The following is a 10595-nucleotide window of genomic DNA, read 5'->3' on the forward strand; positions in this document are numbered from 1 at the left end:
TAGTGTGAAACTGCATTATTTCTACAGTGCAAATGCATCCCAGTGGCTGTACTTATTTGTTCCCCACAAACAGGAAGGTTTACAGATTATAATACTTTCAAGGTAGAAAGTTTTTGAAGTATTTTCTGGAGGTAAGCCCAGCCATAATTGCCAAAAGTCAGCAAACAACCTGAAGACCCAAACAGACATACAACAGAACACATCCAGCAGAAAGGAGTAATGTGAAGTTGAAGGCTTTCACGGCCAGCATCTACAGTTTTTTGTGCGTGTTTTGGCCTCTGTGGCCATGTTGTGGAAGAGTTTATTACTGGTGTTTCACCTGCACCTGTGGCTGGCATCTTCAGAGAATGGTGGCATGGAAGTGAGTGGGGTATATATACACTGTGTGACCCTTGGTTGGGGCAAGTGACTTACAAATTGATCTGTGTTGGCCTGTTGGTGAATGGCCAGGCCTCAGGGTGGGAGGAATATGCAAGAAGGCTTTGTGTCTATTTAATTAGTGAGCCATTGTCTGCTGGGCATCCCCTTGTGTAGTGGTGGAATTTTCCTGTTATAATAAAAAGCCTTAGAAAGATGGAGTCACTTGGGTTAAGAGAAAATTATTATTTTTTTAAATGAGGTTTGAAAGTTAGAGAAGAACTAGAGCAAAGGTGTGGAGAGTGCATCTTGACCTGTAGGAAGTTTGCACCAGCAAAATAGACATAATATACACAATTTAAGATAAGGAGACATTGTTGATGTAAAAGGGAAGGTTACTAAAAGACTGCTGAATTCCTGATGGAGGAGTAATGGGTGGAAACTATAGTTTTAATGTATGCATGTATCTCTGTCCTGATTGTAAGAATTCTGTATGTTTAAATTGTAATTGGCCAATGAAAAGTGATGAAAACCTTTCTTTGTGTAATTGACTATAAGATTAGGCCATCTTGTCTTGTTCTGGGCCTCAGATTTTGGAACTTTGAATTCCACTGAGTTCAAGTTTCCTTTGTCGACAAATTGGAAATAAACTTATGGATTTTCAGTTTACTAGGTCTTCTTGTCAATCTTTTGCTCTGCCAGGCCTAGAATTTTAAGATTCCAGAAATTTCTGTTACACTTGACCCTGGGTAATGTTCATTTGTATGTACTGAGTCTTGATTTTGGTGTTTTTCAGGACTGGTAGCCAAACTTGGGCCCTCAACAGACCAGCAAGAAATGCAGGTGTGAGGGCAGAGTGGGGCCGTGGTGATTGCCCGCCACTGGACCCCATGTCGACATCATGCCGGTATCACGCTGTGCACGCCACTGCATGATGGGCAGCATCATGCTGCATCTTTGGAAAAGCATGTGGACGTGCTGTGACAAAGAGCTGCAGAAGAGCCATGGTTGTGGCTGTGGTGCCCTTCCTGTGGCGCAACCCCCTTTTTGCAGCAGCAGCAGCTTTTTGCTTTGCGAACCTGCTGGATTGGGGGTATGGCATTAGGGATGTAAAGAATATTCTCCAAAATTCGAAAATTAGTAGAAATATGTCTAATTCGAAAATTTCAAAAGCATTTTATAGAGAAGAAATTCTGATCACTTCTTGATCATGAGTAAGAATTTTGATTTTTAATCATTTCCAAATGAAGAGAAGAGAAGAAACTTTCAGCTGACAAATTCGACCTACAGGATTTGGGTATTTTGCATAAGAAAAGCTACCATTCATCCTGGGTTTTACCAGAGGCTATTTCCTTTGTTAGGGTGATTCCCCCCCATCTTTGCTCATTCACAGCTTTACTTTGAAAAACAAAAGAGAACAAGGGGGAGGCATTTTGTGTGTTGGTGGTAGATAAGACATTCTGCCCTTTATGCCATGCTCTTTTTGGATGCATCACACACTCTTATTCATGGATATTTTGAACTCTCCTTGCCATATATATATATATATATATATATATATATATAATAAAATGCAAAATAAAAGTAGGTTTGCCTTAGCATCACCTTGAGAGAGCTCGAGAGAGGTTTGTCATGCCCTGCCTCTGAGGCTGAGGGAATGTGCACTCTCCTTGCCACATTATTATTATTATTATTGCATGACCTTAGCATCACCATGGGAGAAGTGCAGAGTTGGTCATGACCTGACTCTGAGGCTGAGAGAGTGTGACCCTCACAAAAGAGAAGAAGGGGCAGGGTGGGGTGCAATGGCAGGAATTCTGCCATGATGGATAAAACCTAGCATTCAAAGGGATTCCAAGAGGTCATCCAACCCCCCCTCTTCTACCATGAAGGAATGCCTAGGAGTTGGAGTTGAAGCTGAGAGCATGTGACTTGCCCAAGGTCAGCCAGTGAATTTCTATGGTGAACTGGGAGGCTAGAGTCCTGATCCCAGCTCAGCCATGTAAATCCACAGGGTGGCATTGGGTAAGTCACACTCTCTCACTCATGGATATTCTGCACTCTCCTTGCCAATTATTATTATTATTATTATTATTATTATTATTATTATTGCATGACCTTGGCATCACCATGAGAGAGGTGCAGAGTTGGAGTTGAAACTGAGAGCAAGTGACTTGCCCAAGGTCAGCCAGTGAATTTCTATGGTGAACTGGGAGAATGAAGATCTACTGAACTTTTCCCCTTCCCCACTGCCATTCCCTTCTCCCTTTGTCTCTTGTCTCTTTAGATTGGAAGCCTGAACAATCCTTGCCCAAAAGCAAACCAATCATAGAATAAATAAATAAATAAATAAATTGTAACTTTATTATTTAAAGAGGCTTTCTTGAAATGAAACAAAACCAAAAGCCAGAACCATCAGCATTCATTCATGAAGGAGACATTCATTCATGAAGGCTTTTTTTCCCCTTTTGTGTGTGTGCCTTCAGGTTTTTTTAAGCATAGGAATGTTCTTTAAACATCTGCCAAACTTCCTTTTGACATGGCAATTGAGTTTGAAATGCAAAGTAATTAGCGTAATTATTCAACTTGTCTTTTATTGTCATTCGAGAAATCTGTGAAAAAATATTTCGCTAGCTGCAGGAAGGGAGAGAAGAAATCACCTTTTGAGAGGGGGTTTTGTGGAACGAATATTTTTTAAAGAAATTCTCTTAAAGTTCTCAATGAACGAGAAGAAAAACATGGGTTTCTCCAATCACTACATGGCATGCAGTTGATGCATCCCCAGCCCAGCGCTTCCAGGGGTGGTACAGAGCCACCTCTTGGCGGCGATCTGTTCAGCTCCTACATTTACTTTAAGGGTTTCTTCATTCCTGTTGAAGTTGTCCAGATGTTTGTGGATTTCGGCTTCCCTGTGCATTCTCACCTGATAGTTGTTGGGAGGGTCCAGAATTTCAGTGTTTTCAAATAGCATTTTATGCCCAGGATGTTTTATAACATGTTCTGCTACTGCTGCTTTTTCTGGCTGACCCAGTCTGCAGTGTCGCTCATGTGCTTTGATTCAGGTTTGAACACTGTGTTTGGTGGGCCCTGTGTAATCTTGTCTGCAGCTACATGGTATGTGATAAACTCCTGCGGCCATGAGAGGGCCTCTCCTGTCCTTTGCTGTGCTTACTATTGCACATGCCCATGCCATGTGCCACAAAGGGGAATACCTGTATTACATCACCCACATTTAGTTGATAGTTCATCTATAGACAACAAAAAGTGTTACAGCTGTAAATTTTGTCACAATTCAGTAAATTGCAATATTGAGAATGGCAACAATTCTAAGGGGTGGGCTGCAGCTGCCTTCAGCTGTGTCAGATCGGGGCCATGGCAACCGCAGGCTGCAACCCTGATCTGGCCTTTCCAGGGCTGAAAAAGCGGCTCCTTTTTGTGTCTTGGAAAGGGTGTGATAGCTGCAGTGGCGCGGCTTTAGGGTGCTCCTTTGGTGCTGAATCATGTGGGCACAGCACCAGAGGAGCACCATGAAGCCACCTGCCATGTGAAGCAGCATGCAACATCACGGCACCCTGGAGCAGAGTTGGGGTGTTTGTCATGTGGACCCCACACCCTGACTCCGCCCCTAGGCCAGCCTTAATGTCTGGTCTGCACAGAGCCTTAGTCAGGATTTATCAACTGATTGAAAGTATAAATTACGCTTTCGATCAGTTGATAAATCCAGACTAAGGCTCTGTGCAGACTGGCCATTTTATAATATCGAATTTTGTTATTGGTTTTACATATTAATCATGCAAATGGCCTTTGGCTTAAGCATTAATAAAATTGATTGATTGATATAAATTACACAGTTAATACATTTTTTCCACAAAAAGGGCTGTCCCACAATCTTTAAATTTACGTTTTTAATTGAATTGATTTTTAAAAAACCAAAAACCTTTTGTATATTACATTTTTAGCTATATCACTTTTCACTGCTATCTCGGTTACCATTGCGAGTCACCTGAAATGGTGGCACCTTCTAGAGTCTTTGAAGATACATGTTCTTGGAATGAAAAGCAATTCTCCATTCTCATTGTAGGAGCATTCTCTTCCACATTATGTAGGCATGGTTGTTGTCACAGTGAGTCCCACTCACCCAACTATTTTCCTCTTGGGGCAGCCCCAGGGGTTTTGTCATTCCATCACTGCCACCAAATTATGCCACAGGAACCACCAAAACCGTTTATTTCCCCTTTTTAGAATTCATTTTCAAATGGTATCTAGTAGCTTGGTTACTTCTTTCAGACCCAGACAATCTTGTAAGTAATTAACAATGGCAGAGTACAGACGGCGGAAAAGGGGTGGCCCCTTTTCTTGACAGCTTGGAGGCAGGGCAGCCTCACTGGCAGCCCCTGCGGCTCCAACCTGGTGCTTTTCCAGGCCACAGAGAAGCGGCAAAATGCACGCCCCATTCATCCCTATGGGACACACCGCCCCTTCTCCCTGCGTGGCTTTCAGCATATGTTGAAATCCACGTAAAACACGCCCTCATATGACACAGGTGCACTATATATCTCTATAATATCCATTATCACATGTCTTTGCAATGGCACCACAGAAGCTGCTGCTGGCATCATGCTCCCTTCCTGATTATTTTTTAACCCCAACTCCCTGCCCTATGCCCTACCCATCATGCCTTTCAGGGTTTTTATTTCATTGTATTTATTCCCTGCTTGGGAACAGCAACTGGAGAGGGACAGTGGGAGAGGAGACATTGACATTGACATAATGTGACTGACAATATTACAAATAATAATAATAATAATAATAATAATAATAATAATAATATTTATTTGTATACCGCCCTATGGGAAACCAATCCGGGCGGTTGACAACAGTAAGATATAAAATATAACAATTAAAAACACTTTATCCCTCCCCCCCTTAAGACAGTATTAAACAGTATAACATATTAAAAACACAATATCAAAGCATAAAAACAACAATTAAAAACTAAAACCCCTGATATCCCTAGGCAGTGAGATTTCATAGCTGAGGACATGTGTGATTGCAAGTTCATTAACAGGTTTCCATTGTCAATGAAAAGGGATGCCGTAACTGCACTGGGAAACATAACTGCTACTGGTCAAAGGCAGCATCATGCAACAAGTATCTACAAAGCTGCTTTTTTTTCTAGGTCTAATCATGGTTTGAAAGCTGCATGTAGTAATCTGCTAAACTGTCTTGCTGCTGTCATTGATACGCAATGTCCTGTAGATCAAGAGATTATATAGTATACTATCCTACCATAGATTCCTCCTTCATCTAATCCAGGGGAGAGAAGGATAATAGCAAAAAACAGAGTGGTTCAGCAGTGTTTCTGTTGTTGAAGTTGTTGCTGTTACACTGTTTCTGTGTTTTAAAACAACCCTGCTCAATAGTATATCAAAAGTTATATCTGGCTATTTTTGCCATTTGCTCTTGGGGTCATTGAGGAGTTTTCTTTGTGCTAAAAATAATTTTCCCCTGCATCAATAAGCCAGAAGATTTTGGGATTTTTAAGTTGTCCAACCACATTTCACCATTTAGCACTTCAGTATCCTCTGCAACTCCAGAGAACCCCACTAGAATGTGAAATGAAAGATCTTAAGAGTCCAAGACCATCTATTCTCATTGGTATTCACTTCTTACCCTGGCAAGCTTAAGAGGAGGGGGGGGGGGACTCACGAGAATCATGCAAGGCTGTGTGGGAAATACTGAGAGAACACCTGCTTTGCCAATAGCAGATGTTAGATGCATACAAGATTAGTTTCTAAGCAGTTACAGGGGATTTTTAGATCTCCCTCAATATCTTCCTAGAATAATGTTTCTGCCTTCCAGGCACATTACAACAAGGTGTTATCATCTTCCCTGTTATATATTTAAGTAGTTTCAGAGGACCCGATATCCTCTGTTACACAAAGACCATTGCCTGCAGAACTGTGTAATGTAAGGGGGTCATAAATTATATTTGGAAGTGTATTGCTTTAAAAGAAAAAAAAAATACTGGCCGCTAGAATTGCGACATTGAAAATGCAAGCTGTTAAGGAAAGCTGAAGCATATGGAAGCATGTGACATTTAGAAATTCAGGAAATAAATACTACTGTATCTGTACGTAGCTCATTTTAAGTGTTTAACACAGTTCATAAGCATTATCTATTTATTATGTTTGAAGAGATATTATATTGAGGATATAGCAAGCTTGTTTTGTGCTGCTCCAGAGTACAGGGCAACAGATTCAAGCTACAGGGAGGAAAAATCAATCAAAACATTACGAAGAACTTCCTGATTATAAGAGGTGTCCAACTGCCATGAAGAGTGGTAGAGTCTCCTTCTTTGGAGGTTTTTAATCAGAGGCTGGATGGTCATCTGTTGGGGGTGCTTTGATTGTGTATTCCTGCATGGCAGGAGGTTGGACTGAATGGCCCCTGATGTCTCTTCCAGGTCTAGGATTCTATGATCCTAGGACTAGTCAACACACAAATACCTTGTCTGCTTTTCCATCACTCATTCTTTCTACAAACCATGTGTATATGGATGCCATTCAAAAGTACTGTATTTGAAGGACAGTACAGTTACATGACTTGGCTTAATGCAAATACAGTGCGTTTCCATGGCATCCATACATTGTATGTGTGACTAGTGCAAGATTAATGGGGTTGCCATAAGTCAACAAGCAACTTGAAGACACAGAGAAAGAGAGAGAGAGAGAATAACACGAACATTGTGTTTGTTATGTTCAGTGGTGTAGTGGAATGAGGAATTGAAGAATGAAAATGTTGGGAACTTTTGAGCTGAATTGTTTTTCCCCTCAGACTTCCCTGTGAACAAAACTGCAGTCTTTACAGAAGCATGAGTGCAGTAGAAGAATATCCTCCCTCCCCCAAAAAATGTTGTTTTGATCTATCTCTGTTTGAGTGGCATGGGAGACGTAGAGGACATTCACAATATTTACTTTACTGCCCACTTTATCAAAACCCCAAGAAGAGATTCTTGGGACAGATTTTTGCTTCTCTACAGGGTGAGAGCTCTTATGTGAAACTATGCTGCCTACTGTCAAGCTGTAATCCATATGTCACACATAAAACAACCTTATTTGCTAAGGTTGCTAAAAGTATTTGTGCTAGTTGTTTGATAGATATTGCTATAGTTTGTGCAGGGGGTTCATTAATCTGATTTTTTTTGTATGGATGTACAGGTATGTATTTTTTATTGGATTTGTAATGGCTTTTAGTCATATACAATAAATGGCAGACAAACACACTATCTCTGTTTTAATGTTAAGAATATTGGAGCATATTGGGTTTGAATACACAATTAAAACCAATTTGCTTAAAGACCTGCTCCTTGTTAATATTGAAACTACTAGACTTGATTGTTGATGTGGTGATAAAATGTTTGTCCCTGGTGCTAGGAAAATAATTCTTTAAAAAAAAAAAAACCCTTCTGAAATAGTCAGAAAGTGTGGTGGGTTTCGCCATTGCAGAGTTTTCCAAAAGCTCCAGAAAGTACTATACTGTGTGCAGATGATTTTGCCCAAGGAGGATTGTCCCTATGCACTGTTCTCTCTCTGTAAACCCTGCTTCTCCCAACTCATCATATTGGGAAATGGAAGCACAATTGTGATAGGTAGGACAATGGGGGGGGGGGGAATTCACCCCTGTGGAAACTGGTCAGTGGAGCAACAAATCTACTTGGGTTTAATTGAACTTTAGCTGTTCCAAGGCCTCATTCCCACTTACAGTTGATTCGATATCTGATCCAAATCGATGAATCGGGTCAGAAGCAGAGCGTGGTTCACATTACATTTGCACTGAAGCAGCTCCAGGAGAAGGCCAGTGACTAATACTTCCTCAAATGCATTTGTATTATATACTTCCTCAGACAGCTGGCTGAGGACAGAGATGCAAAGAGAGGAAGAAGCCCGGGGATGGAAGAAGGCAGCATGAGACAGGGATGGAAGAAGGCGTGGGAATGAAGAAGGCGAGGGATGGGAGAAAGCTGGGGCCAGAGAAGCCAGGGATGGACTGGCCAGGGATGGAGAGGCCGGTGATGGGCGAAAGCTGGGGCCATTGCAGATGCCCCCTGTCATAGGGAGCAGATTCAAATCCGCATGGTTCAAATTGGGCTGAATTGATTTATTCGTCTGGGCATCGACAGGGGAAGTGTACCCTGCTGGTGCTTTTGGACATCTCAGGGGCCTTCAGTACCATAGACCATGGTATCCTTCTGGAATGCCTGAAGGAGTTGGGAATTGGAGGCTCTTCTTTGTAGTGGTTGTGTTCCTACCTCTCAGGAAGGTTCCAGATGGTGATGCTGGGGGACAGCTGCTCTTCTAAAAGAGAGCTCTTATCTGGCGTCCCTCAGGGTGCCATTCTGTCCCCCATGCTATTCAACATTTACATGAAGCCACTGGGAGAGATCATCTGGAGACATGGGGCACGGTGTTATCAGTACACTGATGACACCCAGATCTATTTCTCTTTGTCTCCGACTGTTGCAGTGACTAAGGATGGCATCTCTCCTCTGGATGCCTGTCTCGGGGCAGTAATAGATGAGGGAAAACAAGCTCAAGTTGAATCTAGATAAAACAGAGGTACTCGCACCCTAAGTCCTGGAATGGAGATTTGTCAACCAGTCCTGGAGAGAGTCACATTTCCCCTTAAGAATGAAGTTCGCAGTTTGGGAGTACTCCTGGATCCATCACTACAGTTGTCATCTCAAGTAGATGTGATGGCCAGGAGAGCTTGGTACCAACTTCGGCTGATACGCCAACTGCACCCCTACCTGGACCAAAAGGACCTTGAAGCAGTAGTACATGCACTGGTAACCTCTTGTTTAGATTTCTGTAATGCACTCCACTTGGGGCTACCCTTGTACCAAATTCGGGAGCTTCAACTGATTCAAAATGCAGCAGCCAGATTGGTCACTGGTACTTCTAGGTTTGACCATATAACACCAGTGTTAAAATCTCTACATCGGCTGCCAATTAGCTTCTAGGCACAATACAAGGTATTGGTCATTACCTTTAAATCCCTACATGGCTCGGGCCTGAGTTACCTGCAGGAACACCTCTCCCTATATAATCCACCCCGCACACTCAGAACATCGGGGAAGAATTTGTTGGAACATTGTAATACTCGATTAACCACAACTTCCCATAGAGCATTCACTGCTGCAGCCCCTATATTATGGAATAGTCTGCTGGAGGAAATCCATCTTATCACTACCTTAGATGCCTTTAAGAAGACACTAAAGATGGATCTCTTCCAGCAGACTTTCCCATCGGATTTGGTATAGAGATGATGATTAAGACCCCCATCTCTAAGTATGATGGTATATGAATTGATGTTTGGAGATTTTAAGGAACTAATAGGGATGTATAATTCAGTATTAGTATTTTATTGACTGTTCAATTGCATTGTATTATTTTAATGATGTAATTCCGTTTCAATCCTTGGAAGAGGCAGGACATATAAATAAAAATTATTATTATTATTATTTCAAAATTAATTGATTCAACCAAAAAGAACCAGAAAAAAAAAACAGCATCTTTTTGACGCAGGTTAAATGGGCCTAGAGCATGCGCTCCCCCCTTTCAGAATCGCTTCAGCAATTTGAATTAAGTGGAAAACAGGGTCGTTTGATTTGTTTTGAACCAATTCACGATCCGCTTTAAAAGGTAGTGGGAATGAGGCCCAAGTGTTGTGATTGTTTGGAGGATGGGCTTCATCCTCTCAGGTAGCTCCTTTAAAATTTGGACTAAAGTAGATTCACCACCTACAGATAGTGGAGAGTAACAGGGAAAGTTCAAAAATGAGGTTGAACCATATTGAAGAAAAAAGTTAGCTGTAGAAAAGATTGTAATTTCCTAGAGATTTCAAGTTGAGTTAAACATCTACAAAACATTCTGAGCCATGCTCCAAAACATCTTGACGTGTTTTTCTGATAACAGATAGAACACAGAGATAAGATACAAAGAGCAAGTGATGAGATGTACATAGTTTGAAAAGAGTGCTTGTCCTTGTTTTTTGACAAGTATGTAAGGTATGTCACAGTTTTGTGTTGCTCAGTTGCTACCGTTACATGTTGTTTTCAGGATTCTATATAACGTTTGTTTAACTGTTTCTAAGTGAGTTTTCTAGAAACCCTGGGTTTCCAAGCCAGACTCAATCTGGCACTGTATTGTTAAATAAACTGCTGAGTTCAATCTATT

This window comes from Sceloporus occidentalis, unplaced genomic scaffold (assembly GCF_023333645.1).
Source record: "Sceloporus occidentalis isolate IW3139 unplaced genomic scaffold, rSceOcc1.0.p SCAF_2, whole genome shotgun sequence".
Lineage (NCBI taxonomy): Eukaryota > Metazoa > Chordata > Lepidosauria > Squamata > Phrynosomatidae > Sceloporus > Sceloporus occidentalis.